Raw genomic sequence first — 27,856 nt, 5'->3', positions numbered from 1 at the left:
GTATTAAGCACCAAAAGTCTTTAGAGAATGTGGGCAACATGCCAAACTGCATAATCAGCTTCTCAAGAGCCCCTGTGCGAATTAAGAAGGTTTGGAATTATATACCCAAGCATTTGGCGGCCATAGTTAGTGCGAAAGGATGGGATGTACCATATGTCGTTGTTACGTGTTCAGTATTAATTAGTTTTGGGCTGTAGGTTTGCTAGGTCATCAAAGAAAGATACCCTAAGCATTGGGCTCCTTCGAAGGTCGAGCAATTTTTAGAGGAGTGAAGCACATCCCAAGTGCTCCTAATCACCCGGCAACTAGTGGGCAGGCAGAATGGACGGCAAGAATCAAAGAAAGATACCCTAAGCATTAGGCTCCTTCGGAGGTCGAGCAATTTTTATAGGAGTGAAGCACATCCCAAGTGCTCCTAATCACCCGGCAACTAGTGGGCAGGCAGAATGGACGGCAAGAATCAAAGAAAGATACCCTAAGCATTGGGCTCCTTAGGAGGTTGAGCAATTCCTGGAGGAGTGAAGCACATCACAAGTGCTCCTAATCACCCGGCAAGTAGTGGGCAGGCAGAATAGACGGACAGCGGCTTTTGGTCGACAGCGGATCAATGCGGCCGCTCGATTCGTTCTCTTTTTAGGTGGCAGAGAAAAGCTAACAAACGTGCCGCCACGGTTCAGTCGTAACGCTAGACGATAATGAGGTACTGTAATAATTTGGGTAATAATAATGTTAATAACCTTCATTCTGCATCAATAAGTGCGATGTGTGATGGAGGAGATGAGATAGAAAGCGACGGGCGCTTGACTACATTCTGACCCCCCTGACAGTTTGCAGCGGCAGGGTTCGGCGGGCCTCGTGGTTTTATACGCATTACACAATTAAAACAAGAGAATAAAAGATGTGATGATACCAAGAACACGAAAATAGCATGATACTGGACAGCAGCATTAACGGTGGGGTACAGAACAAATGCTTATTCAGTCGTACTGATAAAATGTGTCAGTCAGGGATCGTTACTTGTAATGAGGTAATGTCGAATAAATGAATAGTTCATATCGACAGTGTTCTTGCCGGAGTCGGCGAATTTATTTCGAATGGACGGCAGCAGATAATGCAGCATTTGGTGACCGTAGTTCGTCCTTTGGGTAGGAATAGTCCAGTATAATCAGTGGCGATGGGGATGAGGTGATTTGCATTCTCGCAGCAAGGCTAGCGTGTTTAGAAATGGAAGATGACTTTTGTTTTCAAGTTTGAAGCGATATAGTAATCTGTAGACGTATACTTTGAACACACTGATGATTTCGAACGGTGGAAACAAATGTTTTGTTGTGTGTCAGTGCGGGAGATTGTATTCCAGTAGAAGTTTTTTATTTTCTAAGAGAGGAAGTTTTTGTACGTTTGAGTGTGTAGTTGTGGGCTATTAAAGTGCAGTAGTTAAAATGAGAACGAAAAATAACGTTGCACAATATTTGCTTAAACTTCTGGGTTAGAATAGATCTATAGCGAGACACTGAGCCAATTACTGTAGATACTTTTAGAGCAATATTATTTATTTGTTCGTTCCACTGCATGTGTTCTGAAAATACGACCCCAAGTGATTTAAACCACTTTACTTTTCCGATGTTTTACGATTTATAGGTGATATTTAAAGGTAGGCTGCATTCTTTGTTCTTAGGATGGAAGATCCCTGCGTTTTATTTAGTTACGATAAATGGAAGAAAGTTTGTATCGGACCATATTGTTAAATTTCCAATAACATTGTTTGCTCCGTATGCTACTTCGATACTCGTGTCGTCTGCATAAATAAAAAAAATCAGGGGCACTTTGACTGTATAGAGGCGCCATTTTGACTGCCTCTGTGGCACTGGTGACGTCACCACTAGATGCCATCACACATAATTAATGACTAATCATTAGACAATGACAAATTACTAGGTAATAGCTAATTACTGACTAATGACTAAATACTAATTAACTGCTAATGAATGCCGCTTAAGCTTCGCCTTTAGGAGTGGAACACGACAGCTTGTTGTAGCGCTGCCAGACAGTCCACGGAACGCAACCACCCGTTCGACGCGATGCCTTGCCCTTTGAACGCAACGCTTTTTGAAGAAAGGAAATGGAGCAGTAATTCTCAGTCATCTCGGTGGACACCTGAACCGCACCGTACAGGAAGGGAGGAAGTGGGAATGAAAGAGGAAAGAGAAAGAGGGGCCGTAATGAAGAAAATGAAAATTGTATTTGAAGAAAGGAAATTACGCAGTAACTGTCTCACATATCTCGGTGGACACCCGCCAAAAGCGTGACACGTCTGCTGACAACTTTCTGTCAACAACGATGAGGTATTAAAGGCTTTCGCCTTAATATGCGTGGGGATCTATTTTGATTATATCATTTATATATAACAGCAGTGAACAGTAACTTCGAAAATGATTCGCAGTGCAAGTACAAACCGTCGACGAGTCGATATAACAGCCAGCACCCACTTATAGAGGTAACTGCTATTGGCTAAAGTCAGAGATGGTTAACGTTCACTCTCGGCAGTTCATAAGATGACGGTAGTGGCAATGGGCACGGATTTCGGGTGGGCGCTGGATCTACCATTCCTTCCACAATTTCTAACACTTTCCATCTAAACGTAAGGCTGTGGAACGGGACGTCATCAACTTTTCATATTTATTTTCTTTACCAACCACGTACTGAAATAATGGACAGCAACAGGTCCATGTGCAGCAGCAGAAACTCTCAAAACAAGCTCAAAAGCAAAGGTAAGCTGCAAGCTTCTCTTCGCTTTTTCTACATCCATGAATTTGCGCGTTCATTTAGCTCGGAGCGCGGCACTTTTTCTTAAGCGCCATTGTCTCACTGTAGACTTCGTCGCACATTGTCAGCCTATATATTGCGCATTCTCTCCGTCTAGAGCGTGCGACGTTTTGGAGAAGAACTAGCAGCTGCGCCTTGTTTGACGGGCGGCTTTTGTGACCATTGGAGGCAATACTTCCTTGGCTTCTGTTGCCGATTCATGCATGTCCTTTCTTGAATCCTTGAAAAGACTCGCTTCAGACTTTGAAAAGAAGGCCGTTAATAGGTATGCAGAAAGTTTATCAGCTCCGACATGGGCATTCGAGCTTCATGTAGCATTTAATGTGTGCGTGCGTGCCTGTCTGTCTGTCTGTGCGTGTGCGTGCGTGCGCCTTCCAACACCGACTGTCTTCGCTACATTACGTGTGCTGCGGATGATTATGGTCAACGTCGACCCACAGACTTCACTAACTTATACCGAAAGTTCTGTTATCTTGCACTCCGAGGCTCTGCTATCAGGAAGGTGTCTCTGCTTGGGCATAACTATCTTCATATTTCTTATTTTAACACAACTGGGACGCAGAAAGAGTACCCTTTTTGCACATGATATCAAATTATTCCATGACAGGAGAAATTGCGAATACCTTTACTGTCAGTACCAGAGAAAGTAGAACAACGATGATTATTTTATCTCTATCACTGCTTCCTGCAAACGGCACGGGGACTTGGAGCAAAAAACCCTTCTCTATAGCCCACGTATATATGCAGTTCTCAATGGCTCCATAGTAGCAGAGATGCGACTTAGCCTACCGTGCCTCCCACTCACCATTATGCATCTATCTAAGTGAAACCGTCGCAGCATCATAGTCCGTGCGCTACCCTCAAGGCAGTTTAAATTAGCCAGCGTGGCTCTTGATAGCGATCCCCTCGTGTTTCGAGGTTTCAGAGTCTCGAAGCATCGCCGCATCATCAGTTCCTTCACACTGCAAATACGTCCTCGCAGATATAGACAACATTTCGTTGGGCACCGTCAGCAAACAGCCAGTGTGAATACCCTAATGGCTTTAATTTACAGTACAGAAAAGGACACGCCGGGAAAAATAAAGCTAGTACCATCAGCCTAAATTATGAAGTGGGTAGCTTCATAAATGTTAATGTAATTACTGTGCATATGAAATATAAAGCCCCAAAAATACTGCGTCTTGAAGACCGCACTTGCTTGTTTTCAATTCAGATTTAAAATCATTAATTTTAACTATCTTGTTACGATTACATAGGTAACTTTGCAAAAGGACAACGAAACTGCCACGAAAACCACTCTACCGTATTCAGTTTCCTGCAAACTTTCGGAATGCTCCGCACTAGGGTAAACGGGAAAGGATATCGAAATAAGTAGGAATTGGGTGAAGGTGGGAAGGAGTGATGACGTAATATAATGGGCTGCATACACGACGCCCAAGGCAGAAGACATATGCGCATGAATATAAACCACGCGCACAAATATGTTTCACACATAGTCTTGACGTACGTTTCTAAGACAGGTGTCCAGGCCGGCCTCAAAGGAACAAGTTTCCTCTGGCAAGCGGTTCTGCGCCGCTTAGAACGACCACAAGCGGAAACAGAGGCGCGCTGATGGCACGCATCCCTGGACACACGTCAGGTAGGATGGCAAAACAAAACTGAGCAGCGGCGAGTGAAGACACAGCAAATATTGCGACGTGAATAAGATTGCGGCGAATGCGGAAGGCGAGGGGAATACGGCCGGAGAAAAGGGAACAAAAATTACAGAACTGATTCGAGGACAGCCGGCAAAAAGAGCAGCTGTGGATGCCGCGTTCCCGCCTCACAGCTGCGAGAGACTTGGAAGCGCGAAACGGTGAAGAGTGGCTGGGGATGCGAGAGTCGGCTTTGACGACGTATGCGCACGCACGTGCGTTGAGCACAGCCCAAAATGCGCGCCTCTATGCGATGAAAATGAATGGTAGAGAAAGAAATGCTTTATACGACGGCAGCATTAGAGACATAAGTCATCTCAGAGTGAATGAACTTCCCCGGCTGTCAGCGCCTACACGAGCCTATTCTCGCGGTCTTGCAGGCAGACACGGATGTGGCATGGAACCATTCCAAGAAGTCCGCCGTCATTTACGTCGCGCAGACTATGCATGCTTTAAAATGTCGGCGTTGTCGTTTGTCACGCCGACGTGAATTGTGACCTCCGGATTGAATGGACTGCTTCCCGCTTTGGCACTGAACTATACATACATGTTTATATGTATACATACAGACATGCATACATACATACATACGTACGTATATACATACATACGTACGTACGTACGTACGTACATACATACATACATACATACATACATGCATACATACATACATACATACATACATACATACATACATACATACATACATACATACATACATACATACATACATACAGGCGCGGCCATAAGTAAACGGAGCACGCTATTGCGTTCGAAGTGCAATCGCGCTTTCTCCATTGGTAATGAAGTGTTGTTTATCTACAAGAAAGCCCGCCAACCTCCTCTATCAGCATGCGCGTACCACTGCTGGAAATATCAATTAGGTGACGCATAAAAAATATTCGAAGACAGTTGCGTGCTCCGTTTACTTTTGTCCGCGCCTGTACATACATACATACATACATACATACATACGTACGTACGTACGTACATACATACATACATACATACATACATACATACATACATACATACATACATACATACATACATACATACTGTGGGGTTGAAATTGGGGGAGATAAACACGTTCTCCCCGTTTTACCGCGGCTGACGGTTCAAAGCCGCGCGGACCCCACCCTGTGGTGCGAGCGCTACCGAGCGCACGCCGACCACGGCGGGCCTTGCTCTACGGGAACAAAGGAACGACACACTGGCTGACACAAACAAGGCATTTATTGCTGCAAAAACAATAACGCCAGCTAGCAACAAAATACACTGAGGAATCGAGGATGTCCGACTCACCAGTACGGCTACGAGCGAACGTTCGCCCACGGTAGGGCAGAGGGAATATCTCCGAGGCCGGACGGGACGAGCTGAGGGGAACATGTTTCCACACGAGGTCGCCGCCGGCGAAGAGCGGAGCGGCTCGCGAAACGTCCGCGAGCTATCCCGGTGCCGAGCAGAAGAGAGCCAGTCTTCCCCTGCGCGCGAGCGGCAAAACACGCCATCCGTGGCGCTGTGTCGCTGCGACGCGAGCGCCCTCCCCTGTTAGTTAACCCAACTAAAGGGAGTGCGTTGCGGGGGAGCTAATCACAGTAGGGGGTGCAATGCGGGAAAGTGAACGCAGGGGATGAAGGCGTCCCCACAATACATACATACATACATACATACATACATACATACATACATACATACATACATACATACACACATACATACATACATACATACATACATACATACATACATACATACATACATACATACATACATACATACATACATACATACATACATACATACATACATACATACATACATACATACAGGCACAATGATAAAGATGTGCCACGCAGTTTGTGACTGGGATATGCAGAGAAAATCTTTTGCGGGATCACCAGCAACAATAATAAGGGAATAATGATATTTAACCATGCTTGATAACGATGGGAGTTGTGTATATGCAGTAATGAAAGTAATCGCGCAAATCACGGTACACTGACCGTGTAATGCCCGGCGCACCATGCAGGATGCAGACTGCAAACTAATGAGCAGTTTCTGTTTGTACTCCCTGGTGTGAATCATCATCATCATGATCATCATCACCACCACCGCGACAAGCCCAATACAGGACAAAGGTCTTTCCTATATCTCTACAATTAACACGGTCCTGTGTCGGCTGCGGCCACCCTATGCCCGCAAACTACTTGATGGTCGCAAACTACTTGATGGTCGTTATGTCGCTCGGCTGCTGACCCGAAAAACGCTGGTTAGATCCTGGCCGCGGCGGTCGAATTTCGATGGAGGCGAAATTCTAGAGGCCCGTGTGCTGTGCGATGTCAGTGCGCGTTAAAGAACCCCAGGTGGTCGAAATTTCCGGAGCCCTTCACTATGGCGTCCGTCATGGCCCCAGTCACTTTGGGGCGTTAAACTCCACATACCAAACCAAACGTAATTACGTTACGTGTGGGGAACACAAAAGCATTAGAACCAGCGATTTTTGCCGTAGGCCACAGCGCTGTTTTCTTTTTTTTTTTTCGTGATGAGGCTTCTGTTTGCGACGATGGAGAAGGAGAGGGGGCAGGGCGAGAGAGGTGGCGGAGGCGAGGGGTGGAGTTGTGGCAGGTGGCACGTCACATGACCTGATGACATCGTAACTGTCTCGACCAATCACCGAGTTTTATGACAGACCACAACGCCGGGCTTTTTCCGTGATGAGGGTCCTAACGCCACCGCATTAATAATGCGGCAGACTTTATTCTTTGTTCTTAGCACCCTCTGCCACGTGACAGCACTGACCACTGAGAAATGTAGCGCGGGTGAATAACTCTCTTGTGCAGCACGCTTTCCGCAGCTGAGCCATTCAGGCGAACGCAGTAATCTAAGTTTGCTGTTTTTACTGCCCACGTTTGTTTACAGGCGCTTCTTTCGTGGCAGAAAAATTGGTTGTTGTCGTACGAGGCCGGCCCTAGCTGGCGGGCCCTGATGACAGTAAAATAAGGGTTTAAGAGCACGACCGGACACTCCGGAACGAGCGCGTCGGTGAGAAAGCAAACGAAACAAAATAAAAACCATTACTCGAGTCAAAATGAGTACAAAAGGTACACCTCCGAAGAAGATGGGTCACTCCCTGCAAGAGGAACTTGAGTTTGCGTGTCATGCAAAAAAAAAAAAAAAGAAACGGAGGTGAACAACGGGGTGCACTGCATTATACGACGAGAATATTCAGTCACATTAGTCTTGTGAAAAGTGCTCCAGCTGTGGAATAGTCTGCCTGATTGTTCTCTCCGGTCATTAGAGATGCTGGGATCAAGCATATACATGTATAAACCGGAAAATTCATGTCTCCTGTGTGTGTTTGTGTCCGCTTACTTTTTTTGGTGAGTGCGTTTCTTGAGTGACGGTTTCATTAATTCGCATGTCAATGAGGTGTTGTAACACGTTTCCCTCTGTTGTTCTGTATGGGTTGGAGCGTTTTGTACTGTTCTATTTTTCATGCTTGGGCACCTAGCCTGCAGTATCCTGTAAATAAATAAATAAGCACTCAGTAAACGCTTTGGAGGTACATTAACCACGCTGTCGTGAGTACACTCATTCGCAGGTAGGGTGAGGAATCCTCGTAGCTTCTTTTATCCCCGATCACGCTTTACGGCGGAAGGACAGGGTACAGGCGCATTCATGCTCCCAGCCTTTACGAAATTTTCATGGGCTATCGTCTATGCGCTCTCTAAAGAAGTGTGTGTAAGGCGGCCGTTTCCATGCCAGTAATTTGCCAGTCAGAGTACAGATGGACGATACTGGATCACACGCTGCCGGCACGAAGCGCTTGTTCTCATCTGAGGCGCAGTTGCGAATTCAAAGTCTGTGGTCCTCAGCCACGCAATCTAGACCTGCGTCCAGCGCAGCATAGGCGGTCACCTCGACGGACCTGTGAAAGCGGACGGCCGCCGGTGTTCGTTAATAGCAACGGCTGTTATCGATAGTAAAAAGACCCGGCCGAGCACGGAAGGGGGGAAGAAAACTAGAAACGTGCTAGCTAGCAGCTGCGCCCTGAACGGAATGCTGCTCACACCCATCTTCAGGAAGGAAAAAAAGGACGTGCGTGCTACGTGAGAGGGGAGGGGGAGAGAGGGGGGTGTTGAACGCAACCTAATGAGAAGTAGACGTGCACTGCAACGGATAGGTGCCTTCCGCAATTAGCACAGCAGCAAGTATTCCTCAAATGCAAATCGATCGATCGATCCATTGATTGATTGATTGATTGATTGATTGATTAATTGATTGATTGATTGATTGATTGATTGATTGATTGATTGATTGATTGATTGCCCGACCAACCAACCTACTGATAGATTGCTGGTTCTTGTATTCCTAAGAATCCTTAATTGTTTGGTCGGTTTTTGCATTTGCATGCAAAGTACCTGCGTACTTGGTATATTTGACATATCGGCTATTTAAGAATGGCTTTCCTTCAGTGTCTGAATGGGTCCTGTGCCGCAGTGAACTGTCCATCCTGCAAGAGCGTCTACACCACCTATCCAGATTATATTCAGCTCTCCTAAATCCCGCGTCCTTAGGGCGACTTGTGTGTTATAAAGGTGAAATATTGTTCGCATCGCCATCGTAGTTACGGATTGCATACATCTACACAGCGCGCATCCGCATCTACTATGTCTTAATTGCAATAATAATAATAATAATAATAATAATAATAATAATAATAATAATAATAATAATAATAATAATAATAATAATAATAATAATAATAATAATAATCCTTAGCCTTTCCTTAGCCCCAAGGCGAGTCGAGCATTTGCAGGAAGAGGACCTCTCACAATGTCTTATTCTTGCGCCATCCGCGACCACGTTATTGTAGCGAACTTTTAAGCATGTCACTCAATGTGCCACTCAATTTCAATGTCACTCAATGTCACTAAATTTCCAAGGAAGAAACAAAAAAAAACATTTAGATATATGCCTGATTGATAAGTAACTATACCTAGGATAATGTAAATATTGCGTCCAATTGACATTTAATTACTTGTCTTCCTATCCCTAATTATTTAATGTCTTTACGCTTCCAAAAGAAGCATTTTTTTCTGTTTTAATAACCAGCTAGAGTTTGGAGCAATGGGCCCCATACCCCAAGTCTGGATACCAGCTCCATTTCAACATCAGTGACTCTTTCTCTCCAAGAATTAGTCTATTAGCGCAGCTTCGCTTAATTCTTGCCTCCCATACTTGCTTCGGAACTCTGGGCTTCACCTGGTTAACCTCCCCGCCTTTCCATCCATTTCTCTCTCTCTCACTGCCACTCATTCGGGTAACGAGTCTCCAGCGCAACGCAAGCAGGCAATATGCTCGTGAACAAAGACAAACGTAAGCCCGCTCACTCGCGCCGCTTGCCGTTCGCTTGTGCACTTTCAAGAGAAGCCAATTAACGCTCAGTCGAATGGTTGATTTGCGCATTTGTCTCTCCTGCGTTCGTTACCGCCGCCTATATTGTCTAACTGCGACAGGCCTCGCCAGCGTACCTATGTGTCGTCGCGATAGGTGCATAGTGCCGAATCCTATCATCTTTTGCACGCTATTGAAAGGTATAGTGACACTGGTGAGCCAGTGTGTTGTAACTCGTAAACTAGAGGTCTCTGCTTCGACGGCTTGTAGGGCTCTCGGTGAAATCAATATGTCCCAGAATATAGCCGTGAGTACGCAGTAATATAATGCCTGAAGGCCCGAGCAGAAATTACAATATGCATGGTGGTTACCTTTTCACGATAGAAAGTATGGGGTCATCAATATCTATCACCTCATACTATATTCTGTGCCCCTCTGCCCCCCAACGTGCAATAATTAACTTCAAAAAGGCTGTTGCCTTTTTTTATTGGACAGGAGGATTCGAATCCGCTTCAGCTGACAATAGCGTATGGTTGATAACTAGACGCGCATTCATATGACATATGTTGAGTTCAGTGCGGCACAGGTCCATCAGTGAAATTTAGGTTAATCGCTCATGCTGCTATTCCTCAATCTTTGTCGCCCGAAGCTGGTTTCCCGAGCTCAAATATCATCGGTTCGATGGAGGCCGGACCATCGGCTTTGTTAAAAAGCTAGTACGGTTTGAAAAGTTTGAAAATAAATAAAAATAACAAAACAAACTTCATTTCATTTGATCGCCTTAAATGCCCTAGGAAGCGGTGTTTACATGAGAGATTAGATCTGTTAGGAAAAGAAAATGTTGCGTGTCTAATGATGTGCAAAGACCGCTAAATTAACACGCCATAAATACAACTGTCTTCATACAAGTGTTATTCGTGAGAGCTGTTCAACCAGCTGTGTTGGCACGTTAAGCGCTGATTCGCAGAAGTCGAAACCACGGCGATGCAGAGGTGAGTGGCAGTAGATAGGACTAGTATGCAGGTCGCGCAGAATTCGAAGCTCAATATCACCGGGAACTCATCGGTTCTTTCTGATAATTCCAAACGTCCAGTTAGCGTTCTGCGTGCTGGCTTTTATCCAAAGCCAAAATGCAAAATTTCCCCTTTTCTAGGCCGAAGATGTCATTTATACAAGAGCCGCACATCCATCCTCTTCTCCCCTCAAGAACTCCACAAATGTTCCCGCGAAGGGTCTCTCATCAAAATTTCATTCTTCACAATATGCACACGTGCACATAATGCAACTATCGCAGCAAAAATACCACTCAGTTTCCAAGACACTATTTCAGACGGTTAATTCCCGCTGATGGCGCCTTTCTACGCATTTTCTTCGGTGGGAAAGCCGCGCACCTGGACCAGGGACGCGTGGGTCGGTATAATGCAATGATTAATCTCAATTAGTTAGTTAGTTAGTTAGTTAGTTAGTTAGTTAGTTGGTTGGTTAGTTGGTTAGTTGGTTAGTTGGTTAGTTGGTTAGTTGGTTAGTTGGTTAGTTGGTTAGTTAGTTAGTTAGTTAGTTAGTTAGTTAGTTAGTTAGTTAGTTAGTTAGTTAGTTAGTTAGTTAGTTAGTTAGTTAGTTAGTTAGTTAGTTAGTTAGTTAGTTAGTTAGTTAGTTAATAATTCCCCATTCATTTCACCGAGTGGGCGATTCCTGCGATAACGGAGGAGCGGCGTTTCCTCAGTCAGTGATAAGAGACGAAAAGAATCGAACGAATTAAATTTGAGTTAAGCCGTTATGATATTGAAGCACACACTTAATCAGAAATACCGTTGGCTCAGCGGCGAGGCGGCACTTCCAATCCAGCGCCTCCCATCGGCGCATGGCTTTGAAAAGGAAGACACTACGTGTCTGAAGAAATAAAAATAAATAAAAAGTTGGACATAGAGTTTAGGAACAAAAAAGCAACACAACGGCAGCTGCAAGCTTGACGCCTCTTCAGAGATGGCTCACCCATCTACAACAAAGGGAACGACATCACTGTCAAGGACTTGAAATTTATCACTCGTGTTCGCTGTTTTTTGCCCTCGATTTCACGCAGTTCCATTAGCGGAGTTTTTCTATTTGGCTTTCCGTGGACATCACTTTTTCACAGCGTAAGTTGCGCGAAAGAGACAGGACACTTGCAGGCATTACGGCGCTGTCATTGGTGTTGCATAACATGTTATACCAGGTTCCTGTCAAATAAAAAACACAGCGTAAGTTGAGAATCACGCGCGCGATTCCGGGCCAGATTCCTGTGCGCTACCCTACGCTGTGCCAATGGGTCAAGGTAGAGGGCCAAACGTTGTCCAGATTATCATATTAAATTCGGCGCATAATGGTTAGCCAGCTATTGCGTGCCAAAACAACTGTCGGCTATCACGCACACCGTGTGCCAAATCAATGGTTGAGCCCCATGGTTGGGGCCTCACAGCGTCTCCTTGGCCGCCATGACAGTGTGTGTGTGTGTGTTTTTTTTTTCCACCGCCGCATCACGATCATCTCTGGGTCGGAGGCGAGCAGTGCACCAGCTGCGCGGCTGTGACGTCACTCGGCTCCTCGCCCATGTGCGCAAGTGTGGCCGAAGGCGCACAGCGAAACTACGAGACTGCGGGTAATGCAGTACAAAAGCTGAGAGACTAAGCTTTACAATGCGCCACCGTAACAACTAATGGCGCCGCTGTAGAAGACTCGCACTACATGGTCGTGGTTTGTGGCGTTCGCCAAATGTCAGAGGTACTCGAAGATATCCGGGATCCTAATATGGCCATGACGTGAGTTCGGTGTTCCTGAACATACTACGACGGGGGGGTTTGTTTCAAAGGGACTTAAGTTTGCTTAACCTTGAGGCCTGTAGGCTGAGGAAGGTTCACCTTCTTTCTCGGAGTCATCAGAAAAAAAGTACAGAAATTGTTTTCCTCCTTGGTAAATATAATACCCTTGACCACGGACGGCCCTTTAAGACTAGAGTTTGCATTCTCGTTATTCATTAAAATATAAATATAAGCCACTGGCAAAGTTTCAAGCTTCTTTTACCACTCGTACGTTCTCCTGCAGTGTAGTAAAACTTAAAAACCGCAGAATAACTAACATGTCTACAGCCATTCGACTTTATACCGCTTTCCCACGTTTTATTGTGGCAAGTCATTTCACCGTTTGAACTAAACTTCAGTGCGAATTAGTTGGTCGTATTTTGAAGCATTTATTTGTGTTTCTCGTCTTCGTTCCTTTCGCTAGTTTTCATTTGTCCATAGCGTGCTCGAGCTCAACTGTGATCGCGTTTCTTAGTCTGGGAAACCGGCGATACACCGCCTCATTATATTATGGGGTGCTCTCAAGAAATGCCTGGTTAACCTACATGTATTCCCATATTATCCTCTCTCTCTGTCTCTCGGAAGTAAAGATCCTCTCTAGCCGATTACTGGATTAAAATCTTTCTACAGCCTAATTTATCTGCTGCAAAAGCGGAGGAGCAGTTCGACACTAGCTAGTTGTACATGCAGACCGACTTTAGGCCCGGAGGTGTTACTGTTTCTCCCTTCAATTGCATCTGCCTGATAACATAGGTAACAAGTGGACCGAAACGAAAATTTCCGTAACTGTCAGATCGAGATTACACCTGAAAGGATCTTTCACAATGTAGTACATCGCTTGGAAGGTCATCAGCTCCGTGACGCCGTATTTCAAGAAAAGCTGGCTGGGGACTTAGCCCTTACTTTCTCAAACCTCACAGTCCATCATCCCATCATTATCGCTCTAACTGCGCCCACTTCAGTACAAAGGCATCTCTCACTGACCTACACTAAACCCCGCCCTTCACCAGCTGCGGCTAACTTTTCTCCGGCTACTTGTCTCCGCTCCCTTATAAAAATGTTCTATAGGCAGTCTTTAGACTTCTTATTGACTGTATTGACTTCCTATACATATTGATTTTTGTCTGTTCATAGCCTATAGACTGTCGATAGACAAAAGCCTACTAAACGTGTATGGCCATAAACCTATAGATTGTCTATAGACTGTCTATGGCATTTGTATTGCCTACAGACTGCTCTCTAGGATTTGTCTATAGACAGTCTATAGACTTGATAGACAGAAGTCTATAGACACTCTACAGACTGTCAAAAACTGTTTTTGTAAAGGCGGAATCTCACCCACCTCCGACGACCCCTGCTACATTTGTCTATCATAGAAACCCCGTAACGTTACCCCAAAGACCATCGGCAATATTCTATTCGCGTTACGTCTGTCCAATAAAGTTAATTAAACTTCGCATTAAAGTTCATAAATACGCTAAACCTACGCAACCGCAGTCTAAAGAACTCAGCTCCTCGAAACTGCCTGACGCTGGATTAGTCACCGACTCCCTCTCTGCCAGCTTTGGACAGGTGCGAGGTTCTCTTCACATTTGTTGCATTCGTGTCACATCGATCTCGCATCACGGACTGCATAATAACAGAATTCGTCGGACCGAACAGTATGCCGTATACAGTAGAGTCTTCGAGACTCTACTGTACGTGGCCCCGTCGAAGCCTGCGTCTGCAGATGTAAGTCAGTGCCGTCTGCATTTCCTCGGGCTCGCAAGACCGTTGTGCAAACGACTGAAATAATTCCTTCAAATGCCACGTCAGGTCATGTTCGATCGTCTTGTCTTTCATTTCCTTCCCTTCTGTACATTTTAGGAGCGCTGTTCCACTGTTGTCGCGCAGCCTACAGCTTTAAAAAATTGCAGGTTTTGCGCTGCTTGATGTCCTTCCCTGTACGCAGCGCCGGAATGCATTTGGTCAAAACTGTTCTCGCCGAAAGAAATGGAGTGACACGCGAATAATAGCAAAAAGAAAAATTGAATCGTATGAAATAATTCAAGCAAGACGAGAAATTAAGCTAGCCGGAATCGCACCTTGAATTCTGCAGAAAAAAAAGATTAATTGTAAAGAGAACAAAATATATAAGTTGCAGCGTAGTCCTCCAGAAGCCTCGATTAACTTATGGGTGGTTGCTGAGGCCCACCAGTCCGAACAGAATGCACTGCATGACTGTAAATGCTTACTGAAGCCTGTTGAATTGAACTAGTACAGAACTTTTTCAGCGGCTATTAGCGCCAGGAAAAATTGAGCTCATGACGTATACAGGTGCCCAGAAAAGTGTTCGGAACACGAAAATTACAACAAAACTTAGTTTCTCAGCAGCTTCAGCATGCATCCACAAACTGGCAAATGAACTCCGTACTTTCCTTCACGAACAACACGATACACTTCTTAATGCCAGGCTGTGCCTCTACGTATCGAGAAAATTGGGGCTTTTTGTGATTTCGGCGTTCCGAAAACTTTTGTATGCACCTCTACATATTTACCTCTGAGTCTAATTGATATGGAGATGTGCGAGTTCTTTCGGAGTGTAGATGGCGACGATTTATGTGTCGAAAGATGAAGGGCAGTGGGCGCAAGAAGTGTTTCGCAGTATTTTCTCATCCTCAGTAAAAGCGTCACTCGCTCGCCAAGGCCACCGATAACAGCCATGGTTACCTGACTCAAATGTGAGTTGGCCCGTAACCTGTCGTCCATACGTACGGCACGGAAGTGTACGGCACAGGGAAAAAATGATAATGTCGCAAGCCTTTACCTTCAAAGCTTCATCGCTGACCGGTTCTGCGTCTCTAGGATGGCTAGTGCGGATAGCAGATGGATAGATGAGTGAGCATGCGCTGCCTGAGTGTGCCCATTTCACCTCAGAAACACGTTTGACCTTGAGTTTTTTTATACCTTTACTTTCACGTGGAAAAACTGCGCAGAACAAAGTTAGACGCACCCAGAAGAACAGAAGAAAAAAAATGCCGACGATTACGTTACTTCCTAATGCGAAATTTGAGCGCAGCACATCAGCTGTTCCAGATTTCCGATAGATTGAGGCAAAGAATTCGAGCAAGACATGTGTGTACAATTACAGACAACTTGATATTTTTCCCACATATTCCTTCCACAAGAAACACTCCGCTAACAGTGCTTGGTTGTCATGAAGGAAGCTTTGTGGTCGGAGAAATAGATAAATATATGAGGAGTTTTTTTTCGAAATGAGCCAAATCCACAAACCGAAAGTAACGCAACCCTAACTGTAGTGGCAAGCTAAGCCAGTCAACTTTCCTTTAAAAAACAGATCAGAACAAAATGGGTCAAATCACACCAACTGAGCTAGCCCGCAGATCACGTTTCAAATCGAAAACGAGCCAAATCCTTCCACTGCGTGGATCGAAATGAGCCAAATCCGTTCAACCAATAGGAGACTGACCCGGATACCACGTGATTCAGCCAACATGGCAGCCTCCTTGTAGGCTCGTGCCGGCGGTGCTCGCGCGTGATAGCGCGGACTGCGTGGTCTGTTTCGCGAGCTCCTTTGTTTTTTCAAGACTTTTGCTTTGACGGACTTAGTTCCGCATGGATTGCGACGGGTATGAAGAGGTCGGTGAACGTTCCCTGGAAGGCGTACTGTACGGAAGTAATGAGATCCAACCTGCCTTTCAAGATTACTGAAACGAAGGTTTTTTACATTCAGAGAAATGTGACAGGCCGAAGCCCTCAAATTAGAGCCGAACCCCACTACAGGGTTTCGGTGTCTAATTTTGTGTCGGTCCTAAAGAGGGGAAAGACCCTTGTACAAACACCGAAACAGTGCGAGCTGTATGCACACCACCTCAACGAACTGAAGGTGAGAGATGTGACCAACCTTCTGGTGACTCACTTCGGTGTGTCATGGAAAGAAAACGAAGAACTTGTGTATTTTGAGGCTGCCTTTCGTCGCTGTCAAGAAAAGGAGCCCATGGCAGATTGCGAAGAAGGCTGCTTATGCTGCCAGGAAGACAGGCCTGCTATCCATGCAATTAGTGTAAAGCGGGTGACGCATACTTGTAATTTTTTTTCTGCTGAAGTCACAGCACAAGCATTTTTCCGTATTGTTTTGAATGCAACCTGAAACATACTGCAGTAATAATAAAGTTTCGAGAAGAAAGCTGGGTCGAATCCAATGCTTCACTTCGATATGAGCCAAATCCAATGTTTCCATTGTTGTATAGGCCAAACTATGCACGTAAATTTTTGGCGATTAATGCTGTTCGACTGCTCTATCTGCCCCATAAAACTTGTGAGGTACTAGGTTGAATAGCAGCGCATTCCTTTCAGACAAGAAATTATGGCCTTGTTCTAAGTTTCTGTTTTGGTGGATCTGGCTCATTTCGAAAAAAAACTCTTCATATGTTCGACTTGCTGCCCCAATGCCTGATTCTCAAAGAAGAGGTCTATGCAAGTATTTCGCGAGGTTGTTACAGCAGTGGGAGGCGTGACGAGCGAGAGGAATGGAATGTTCTCCCACATGAGTGCTAAGGAATTCCAGTTTATTTGTCTTCATATCCACATTAAAGTCCCCACCCACCCTGCCACCCTGGTAGGTGGCAGTTAATGATTGATCGCAACAGTTCGCTCACCGTTGTCAGCCCTAAAGCATAAAGCCCACATCTCTCTCTCATTACCCCCACGTACCTATAACATATATATAGAAGCGCGATTCAGGCGTCCACTGACCCAGGGAGCCAGTTAAGCTCACTTCCTTTCCTTAAAATGATGGGAGTGTAAAACGTTCTTGACGCCAACGCCAATGAACACAACGAACGCCGACGGCCTATGGCTTCAGCGCCGCGTTTCTGGCACAACATTGTCAATGCCAACGCATGCAGCGCACATCTGTCACTACCGCGACGTAGCTTAAAGCACGATTGAGGTGTCCACTTTTCGAAGAGGGCAGTTATGCGCCTTCCCCCTGGTTCAGGTGTCCGCCGAGATGTGTGAAGACAGATAGGCTGAAGATACACGAAGCGACTGGGAAGCCCTGCTGCGGACCCCTGCCCTACAGCAACAAGCCATCCCCCTGGCGGAAGAAGCCGCGAGGAATCAAGACCTCTTCGCCTGCTTCAAATCGCGGAGGTCCCGGACCCCGTCACCAAGGCCTCCGTGCCGGGGACGGGGAGTTGGGGGCTTCCTTATCTGGCGGAAAATGAAGTTGATATCATCATCGACGCGAAAGGGATCAACAAGTGGCAAATACCACTGAGCAGTTAGGTCTGTGAGAGCAGCGACGCTGACTCTTCTGTTAAAACCACGAAAGTGTTCACTTCGACACCAACGTACTTGCTTTAGCCCGCGTGCATATATAAGTATCTTTAAGAATATGCGTGCTCTGATGCATAGCGTCGCGTACCTTTGGGAACCTGCTCAGCCTCGGACACCAACGGCTGCGGTTTTCTTCGACACATTCACTTCAGGAAGGAAATGCAGGCATTTAGATCCAAGACGGCCGTGTTTCACGGTAACATTTCCGTGCCAAAATCACTGCGCAGCTCGTCGGCCGTGGCGGCCATGCTGGTGACGGCAGGCAGAGGCAGCCAAACCGGAAGAACGGGTTTTCTGCACTGCTATTAGCTTGCTTGAGCTGCAGCTTCTGGTCGCACCGGATGCCGCGCGCCAATATCTGGCGGAACCAGATCGGAGGCGGTGGGCGTTGCTGTCGACGCCGGGCGTCGAGTGCGCGCCGTCGGGCGAAAATCGGCAACCTGCTTGCGGAAATGTGACGAGAACGCCCTAGAGGTGACCCTTCGCAAAATATACAAGCGCGCCCTCGAATTCCCTGCAACGACGTCCAATCAACGGCTCATCGATCTCGGGATGACCAACACCTTTGCGGAGCTACGCGAGGTGCACTTAAACAATCAATACTTGCGGTTGGAGCCTCCAAAACCACCTGCACATTGCCTCCAAAGCGCGTGCAGAGGAAATGACCATGGTTCCAGAGGACTGACGCCTGCACGCTACAGGTCCAACCTCTGCCACAGAACATGACAAAGGAGACTCAAAAGGGCCGTCGAACCGCGCGCGTGACGGCCCTTAACGACCGCTATGGCTCTCGCTACGCAGTCCTCTACACAGATGCTGCTGGCCCACACCACGGGGGATGGTATACGGTCGCAGTAATCCATCAAAATACCTACGTTCAGAGACACCTTCCGTGCCCCCAAAATTGCACACGCGTAGGAGGTCGCCCATCTCGCCGCTGCAGACCCAGGCTCCCGGGTTATCATTACCGACTCCCGGGAAGCTTGTTAAAATCTCAACGCACCGCCAAAATTTTGCATAGATGTGAGTACCGGGGTCACCCGAACACACGAGTTGTCATCTGGACCCCAGCACATGTGGGACTAGAGGGACACGGGGCTGACGACGCCTCAGCCCGCGCGCTCAACCACCGGGCATCGCCTCGACACTCGCTGCCTGAGGTACCAGAACTATAGTGCCTATACCAGAACCTAATCCGGCTATCACCTACAAACAAATTATTCAGTTTTATCCGACACAGAGTAGCCGCTTTCATCCCCCTGCGAAAGGGCTAACCAAAAAACCGAGGAGCGTTGGCTCCTTCTCCTGTATACCAACATGGTACTGTGCAGGGCAGTGCTGCAATATTTTAATCCGGCTTTTAAAGGGGAGGGCCTGCATTGCGGGTGCGCGTTCTCAGACGTGTGCCACATGGCGTGGGCATGCCCCTCTAACCCTGTCTACCCTCCTTTTCCCTCACCTACCCGAGAGAGCTGGGAGGCTGCCCTGCTCGGCTGCTCTACGTTAGAGAGCCAAAGAGCCCTCGTCGCCAGGTCCCGAGCAGCCGCGGAAGCCAGAGGGGTCCCGGACTAGGGACCTCTCCTAGAATTTGTAACGGGCTGGGCCTTAAGGCCAGTCCCCACTCTCTCGAGAAGCTCGTCATAGGTCTATAAGCTGACTGTCGCTACGCCTGCGGGCAACAGAATAGTGAAAGTTACTTTCCGCAACTTTGTGCAACTTTTTGAGCTCCGATGGGGAGGAAACTCTCCGATTTTTGGCAGCAGAGTCAGTGAAGTGGACACAGTAACAGATATGAAATACAGCACGCAGAGATGCGCTGATAGAACAGTCCGACAGGCGAATTAATAAGCTTAATGACAATGAAGGGAGGAAGCTTTCATTAGCCTCTCCTAGCTTGCGATTCCATCAAATAACCTCCGCCAATGGACCAGAGGAAATAGCCAGATTTTGAAACACCGTTTCGCAAGCGGTGTCACCAAAGCGCTCTTACTATTCCCGGCTTACAAAGGGTCGGCGTCGCAGTATCTCCAGCGTTTTTCTGCTGACCAAAGACAGCGTCCGCTAGCTAGGCCTGACCTAGAAGAAACACACAGGCTGGGAGAGACTCTCTACAGTTTGTCATCTGTGATCACGTGGTTGCAGGAGTGCCTGGAAGTGCATGGATTCATGGGAACGCCGCGTTCCGTCCAGGAAGAGGATCTTTTCTCCCGCCCCGTCACAGTCATAGTAACAATTAGCCGTTAGGCCATGATGGTTTTCCGAGACGGCTTTTCCTCCAGTGCAGGAGGCCGACGACAGAGGCCGCTACTGTATGTTCTCGTTCCTGAAGCCCGCCCCTTTAACAAATCGACCCATCGAAGACTGGTCGGGCACCAATGGCAAAAGGTTCTTGAGATCTCCCTTTGCGATTTCTGAACAAGTGTTGAGTAGAGCAAAGAACCACATGGTGTGACTTGCACATCTACTGGTCAAACTTTGCCAGAAGGAAGGTAAAAGTGCTAACTACGCGCAAAACAATTGGAATTGTCTGCGTTAATAGTAACCGCACAGTTACGTTTCGCTTTATTGTCAGTTGGTACATTTATGGCAATAAAAATATTAGCGACAGAGTTCATGGAAAGTTTTTTAGAAAACCCCCACGTCTTGTAGTTATCACAGAGCGCTTGACGGCCAGAGAAAAAAAAAATATTGAGTGGTTAGTTTGAGGTTTGAATCCGTGAAGTAACTCAAGTTACCAATTAGTGTGAATCTTGAGAAGCGGGATGTCACCTAGATTTGTTTAATCCGAAATCCATTTTCATAAACTACGATGTGTTCATTCATTTACAAGCTTATTATGCTTGCAACTTGTTGCTTAATGTACGCATATAATTATGCATGAAATAGCTTAAGCCTTGCAGGGTATCTCTATAAACTACGGAAGTGGTGTCAAACGTTGCTCATGAACAAAAAGCTCGACTCTTCAAAAAAATTTCAGTGGATGCAAGAAAAAAAATAAAAGCAATTGAGAGGAGTGCGGGGGCGTGTTCTAAACCGGAGCCGAAGGTCACAGTCAAGGAGTCTGACGAAAAAAAAAAAGAAAAATGCACGGCGCGCCCTTCTGCCTGCCATCCAAAGAAAGCGCAAGTTGCAAGAGTAGAGCCATATCGAACACCACTTCAAAGATAAAACAGCGGTCAGTCGAACAGATAACAGGGCACCATGCGGCGCGGAAAGAACAGGAAAAAAAAAAGAAAGTGCCCGCCAGCGTGCTTTTATCTCTCTTGCGTCAATTCCTTCCTCTTTACCATTGCAAATGTGGATTTTGGACTAAGACTGGAACGTCAGTTCTGATGCCACGTGTTCGTGGAGGAGGTATGTCTGTGCTCAGCGGAGTCGTGCCTAAATTGTAAGCGAGTTCAAGCAGTACAAAAGGAAGGGCATTGATTTCACGCAGCCGTTCATTATACTACAAGAGCATGAGTCAAAACTGCAACATTTGCCTTTTTCTGTGCCTAAGTGCCATCGGTTCGGTTTGGTTTATGGGATGTTTAACGTCCCAAAACGACTCAGGCTATGAGGGACGCCGTAGTGAAGGGCTCCGGAAATTTCCACCACCTGGGGTTCTTTAACGTGTCATTGGTTCGAATGATCAGTGCAATACTTTATCAACCTCGCTGAAGAAGCAAGAAGTAGTTTGGTTTTTGAAGGCAAACAAAGTCCTTCCTTTAATATTCCTTGTGCCTTTACTGTCGGAAGCGAAAGAGGTGTATACCAGGGGAACTTTTGTTACATTGTACTGCCGTGTCACACTCCTGCAGCGTCTCTTGTCGAGACAGGCGAGCAGGTGACCGCTTCTCTTTAGAAGCATGCCATATCTGCTTAAGAGAATTCTGGTGTGGGCTAGTTGGTTCAAGCTTAATAAGCAGATTCACACAGCGCTACGAAACGAAGGCAAGAAGGAACATGAAACATCTGCTTGTTTTAATCCGTGGTGTTCCTCTCTTGCTAAAACGCCGAAGGGTGCGGCAAAGCAGTAAGCCACGAAACCTCTCGTTGTGTACACCAATATTGCTTTCGATAGTAGGAGTACGTTCGATGTCATAAATAGTTCAAGGGCCGCACGAGAGACGAGAAGTGCCATATTGCAACGCTTTTGCTGCACGGAGCCTTCAATGGAGACGCGGATCTTGCGCTTGGCCTTCAGAGCAGTCGTTGTGCGCCCGTCATGTTCGGGCTGCTCGCCCAAGCCAAAAGTAGAACTTTTGTTAATTGCCATAATTTTCTTCTCAGTCCCAAAATTATTTTGTCTCGGTGTATGCGAATCATTTCCACGAAAAGAGCTTCACGACCATCTACTGTGGATCTTTTTGTGCTCTTTACTCTGGGGTGGCTTGCTGTGGCTACGCGGCAGAAATTACACCAAGTGACGGCAAGTCCTGGACCTCAGGATCTGGTGCGTGACAGAACTAACAGAGCGCACCTGTGGAAAACGTCACCGCGCACTCGAAGAAATACTACTACAAGCGGAGAAAGTTTTTGCCGACAATCATCTGTAAACGGAGCCTTACGTCCGAGATTCGGAGTTCGGCATGTCCAAGGGAGGTCCATGTATGCTTCAGTATTCTTACCACTGTAAAGCTAGCAGAGAGGTAAGCATGCTTATCTAGAGCTCTCTGGGGGTGTGCCGCCGGAAAAATAGCGTGAAATCTTATCGCAGCTGCTTTGTTGCGAGCACTGCGCTTGTGCTTTTATCAATCGCGTAGCGATGCGGCAGCGCTTGAGCGCAAGAATTATCTCTGACAACCGATACATGGATTAAAATTAGGAATCTTCACTCTAGGTAAGCCTGCTCACGTTTGTGCATACACATGACTTAGCATTCAGAAATTGTGAAGCTAGCTAGTGGACTTATAGAGAAATTACTTTAGAGCAGATTGAAATACACAGCTTCAGACGCAGAAAACAGTGCTAGCGCAGTACAAAGTATTATTTGTCGTGCGTAAATGCACTGATCACCTACAATCTACGTACACCTTGTCACATGTAGTTTCTGCGCTACAGTAGCAGGCACGTCACGGATACGAGCACAATTTTCTGACAAGTAAAATAGTCTGTAGTGGTGGTTGCGCTGTGAACTGACTTGAAAGGTTGCTATTTATGCCTGTATACTTTTCCACCCGCCGCGGTGGCTCAGTGGTTACGGCGCTCGGCTGCTGACCCTAAAGACGCGGATTCGATTCCAGCCGCGGCGGCTGAATTTCGATGGAGGCGAAATTCTAGAGGACCGTGTACTGTGCGATGTCAGTGCACGTTAAAGAACCCCAGGTGGTTGAAATTTCAGGAGCCCTTCACTACGGCGTCTGTCATAGCCTGAGTCGCTATGGGGCGTTAAACCAAATAAACCATAAACCATAACTTTTCCCATGGCATACTGCGTCCTACCTCTCTGTACAACTGCTGCTTTCGAAAACACAAGAGAAAAGAACGAAATCACTCACCGTTCGGCAACGTCCACTCAGTTAAGACCTCTCCGCTTCAAGTCAAAAGTCGTCTCGTCTCACACGTCGGTCGAGCTTGGCATTGGAACTTATACAAAAATGCCGTAGAGGTACTAGCTTCTCGTCAGCCTTGCGAAACGTTAACTTCAGTCCACGAGCAACCCGAAGAGCGAACCTCCCAGACGTGCACCGTAGGCAAGCGCACAGCGCTCCGCTACAGTCGAGACGCGCCGAAGTCTTGACGGAGCGAACACCGCGCGCCAACTCCGCGACACGTGCTGGGGTAAACGAGCGAATGAGCGAAGCACGCACCGTGCGTGTGACGGCGGTGTGGCCGGAGTGCTACGACTGCGACGGCGACTCTGCAGCAGCAGCGTGTCGTCAGCGCGACAAGTGAGAGGGAGTGTGAGTGAGTGTGGACGTTTATGCCTTCCCGGCGAGCGCGCGCTATCGCTGGCGGTAAAAGGGACGGGCGCTCACATTTTCTCATCTCTCGGTGCGAGCTGCGAAATAGCTCCGAGCGGCTGCTGCTTCTTTTGATGCCGCTGTGGCCGGTCTCCCCACCGACCTCCCAGCATGCACGACTCCGTTAACAGTCGACTGCTTTCACTGCTGTAGCTGATCGCAGCCTTGGCGGAGCTGGACGACTGTATGACAGGCGCCCGATTCCACGACCATCGAAATTGTGCGATGCAGGAAATGTAGAAGTAGTAGTAGTAGTAGTAGTAGTAGTAGTAGTAGTAGTAGTAGTAGTAGTAGTAGTAGTAGTAGTAGAAGCAGTAGTAGTAGTAGTAGTAGTAGTAGTAGTAGTAGAAGTAGAAAAGTTTATTTGGGACAAAGATATGCAAAATTTGTCCTGGGTGAGAAGGCTAAAGGCCTTTTCGCCTGACGCGGTCATCCCACCCTTGGCAGCAGTGGCAACCGCTATATGCATACGCGAACACCTTTGCAGTACAGTACATTGTACAACAACTAATCTGTATGAAAGCACACAAAACAAAACAAATTAAAAACCCTGAGAAATGGTGCGCATGCTTCTGCATCGCCCACAGGGGAAGTTTTTTTTGTTTGTAAAAAAATTGTGCTGTTTCCTCACTAGGTTTAAGGTTTAGGGATCCAGTCAGGTACTCTGTACCCTTTGCCCGTGACCCTTTAGTTTTCTGTACATTAAAAACAAAGAATAATTAAAATAAAATAAAAATCTGCATGGACAACTAGCTGGTAGGAAATCATGGAATCAATGAACGCGAAAAGTTATATAAAGAGAACAAGAAATTGGCACTCTGTTTACCTTTTACTTTCTTTCCTGTCCTTTGCTCTCTCCCAGGCCAAGATACCCAAGCGAGAGGGTAGGTACGGAAGAAAAAAATAAAAAAAGCAGTGATCGTGTTTTGAGCTGGTGCGTTTGCTTTAGTGAAGAAGTGCGCATACAAAGACAGCGGCAGGTGCATGACCGCACTACGAAATTCTCAAAGGGACATTAGAATAATAGCCTTTATTTTAGACAGAGAGAGAGATAGAGGGAGACTCACGCGGAATTAGTCGTCATGCAGAATTACTGCGCTTTGCAGTGAACAAAAGCAACATGGTAAGCATAGAGATTAGGATATCAGGAGAAGCTGTGCGCCGTTTTACAATATGGTGGTGCTGAACTAAAGCGACGTTACTGACTCCTGGACGACTCTAACACCAGTACTAGCGCACGTGAAAGTAAAATGGCTCTCCGGTGCATTTGCAGCATAAAAGCGCTCGTCGTAGAGGGGAAAACAGAAATACGACACACGTGTATTTTTCGGGCCATCCTATGAGCATTTACTCGGCGTACTGCATGCCTCCGGATGTGTTCACTTCAGGGAGTGAAAACGCTATGGCTCAGAAAATAAACGAATAGATGAAAGTTGTTAAGTTGTTCGAGAGTGGTATACAGTTGGGAAAAGCTGTCACAGCTTGTTTATTACTACAACTGCTGATATCAGACAGTATCAGCAAGACAGTTGCAGTACGGCTGATCCCGCGTCCCGGCAAGGATTGCATTCAGTTCTAAGGTGAACATTCACCCGAAAATTGAGTCTGTTGTGTCGTCTCTACCTGTGGTCTTCCTACTAGCTCTAGAGGCAATTTCAAGTTGTTTGTCGCTCCTGTTTTTATCTAAAATATTTTGGGTGGGGAATGCACGAAAAGGGGCAAAAGAAGAGTAAATAGGGAGCGATAAGGGATGCGCTATAGTCAAGAGCACATCAAATAAAAGGTGTAATGGAAGAGTTGGAAGGCTGGATAATCTAATCGTCCCCTCAGCCGGTCACGAAAAAGTAAAACTGAGAGCGGCATTCACTTCGCAACGATTTCATTGGAACTCCGTAAGCAGCTGATTATTTTCACATTATGACACATCGTTAAGAACTAACATGCTTCTGCTATTGAAATAGGATATCTCTATCGGCGTACTAGGTGTCATCGATATAGCAGAACAGGACGACGTGCAAGTCTGTCTGCCGCTACACGGTAACTCTTCAAGGGGTTGCAATGCCATGCGGCTACAACCACAGATTTTTTGGCATTATTATTGACCGCGATCTGTCATTGTCGAGGTATATAAATATGCTAAAGAAAAGACTCACTCCTTTTATCATGTCCTTCGCTTCGTAGGTGGCATTAAATGGGGTCCAACAGAGCGCTCCTTGCTAAGACTTTACTATGCTCTCTTTATAAGCTGCATTCATTACAGCCTCTCTGCACTTTCTACCATGAGCATTTCCTGCTTGTGGACATTAGAGAGTGTTCAAGCACAGGCGCTCAAGATATGACTCGGATTACCACTTTGTGCCTCGAACAAAGACACGATTGAGGAATACCGTGCGTGCCCAATCTCGATCTATTTGGCACACGAACCACTTCGTGTATATTTACGCGCGCTTACACGGCACCGCTGTCCCCCGCTGACGAAGATTTTTGATGAGCGACCGGACAGCATGTCTTGCACGTGCACTGCGCTGCCATCAATCCATATCCTGCCGCATCATCTCTTGCAGCCACCATGGGTGATGGTCCAGCTTTCAGTATGCCTGCATGTCCCTGCCATACTAAAGAAATATGTGATGCCGCTAAGCGGACTGAAGCCACTTGCTCTTGTCTACATCTGGTCAGAATACCAAAACTGTGTGCACGTATACACTGATGGGTTTGCGTCGCCAAAGGCATCGACAGCAGCTTTGGTAATCCCTGCTCAGCAGACGACTCGGAGATTCATTTTAGGACACAGTTCCACTTCAACAGCTGCAGAGCTTAAGGCCCTTCGGGAAGCGATTTGCCACATCTGCGGAGAACCGCCTCAGGAGTTAAGCATTTTCACAGACTCTAATTTTGGGATGCTTCTACGCCACATCGCCTATCAGGCTATGGTCCTTGATATAGCTAGTCTCCTTTCATCTGCTCAGGAAAAAGGCCACCGTATAGTGTCCCAGTGGATCTGGTCACTGCGGACTCGATGGAAATGAGATCGCCGACGCTGAAGTAAGCAGCGCTTTCAGCAGTGGCCTGCGCACAGCTGTGCCGTTCTCCAGACCGGACACCACTTGTCTCCTTTCGGGATCTATGAGGAGTGCAACGGCTAGATACTCGGACCTGCCAGACACTCGACACATGCGCTGTAAATGGCTAGATCCGGTCATGGCCTTTTATGCTCCTCGCAGAATACCACGCCCTATTGCAGGCCTAATCCATAGGTTACGCTTAAACGTCGCCTTCAAGCGCATGTACTGCTTGTAGTTAATTGGACGAGCGGACTCCCCGTACTGTTCCACATGTGGCGTGCTAGAGACGGCAGAGCATGTTTTAGCGGCGCGCCCAGCATATGCACGAGATAGACTCATGCTAGTATCTATTTTGAAGTCTTTTGACACCAGGCCACTCTCGGAGGATTTGATCCTCGGCGTTTGGTCTGATAGTTCGAAAACTCTACAGGCAACGCGAGCGCTCTTCCGCTTTTTAAGCGATACGGGCCTTGACTCGCGTTTATAATGTTGGCAAGTGTGCCTTGTCTTTTTTCATCTGCCTCCTCCCATCATCATCATCCCCCATCGTGACCCTCTTTTTTTCTCCTCTTCCTTTTTTCCAGTGCAGAGTAGCAGGCCAGGTATTCATTTTTCCGGCCAACCTCTGTGCCTTTTCCGTAAATAACCCCTCCCCCCCTCTCTCTCTCTCTCTCCAATGTGAAACAAACACCTTTGAAACACCATCCTACGTGGCATGTATATGAAAGCCAATATTAGAAAAACTGGACAATCGA

General features: G+C 46.7%; 1 protein-coding gene and 1 non-coding gene across 2 annotated transcripts in view; both read right to left on the bottom strand.

The window, feature by feature from the left end:
* Positions 1-23,970, bottom strand: part of LOC149371278 (sialin-like) — an 82,023-nt gene extending 58,053 nt beyond the window's left edge. Inside the window, exon 1 of the mRNA XM_089564961.1 lies at positions 23,572-23,970. The gene's annotated coding sequence lies outside the window, so the exon portion shown is untranslated. The remainder of the gene's footprint in view (positions 1-23,571) is intronic.
* LOC149371279 (small nucleolar RNA SNORD36) lies at positions 21,026-21,095 on the bottom strand. The gene has a single exon (XR_016287045.1). It is a non-coding gene; the product is annotated as a small nucleolar RNA SNORD36 (small nucleolar RNA).
* Positions 23,971-27,856: the final 3,886 nt, after the last annotated feature.

Source organism: Amblyomma mixtum, chromosome 1 (assembly GCF_055824585.1).
Source record: "Amblyomma mixtum isolate Tamu chromosome 1, ASM5582458v1, whole genome shotgun sequence".
In the NCBI taxonomy this organism is placed as follows: Eukaryota; Metazoa; Arthropoda; class Arachnida; order Ixodida; family Ixodidae; genus Amblyomma; species Amblyomma mixtum.
The sequence above is the reverse complement of the archived record's forward strand: the minus strand, read 5'-3'. Positions and strand labels throughout refer to the sequence as shown.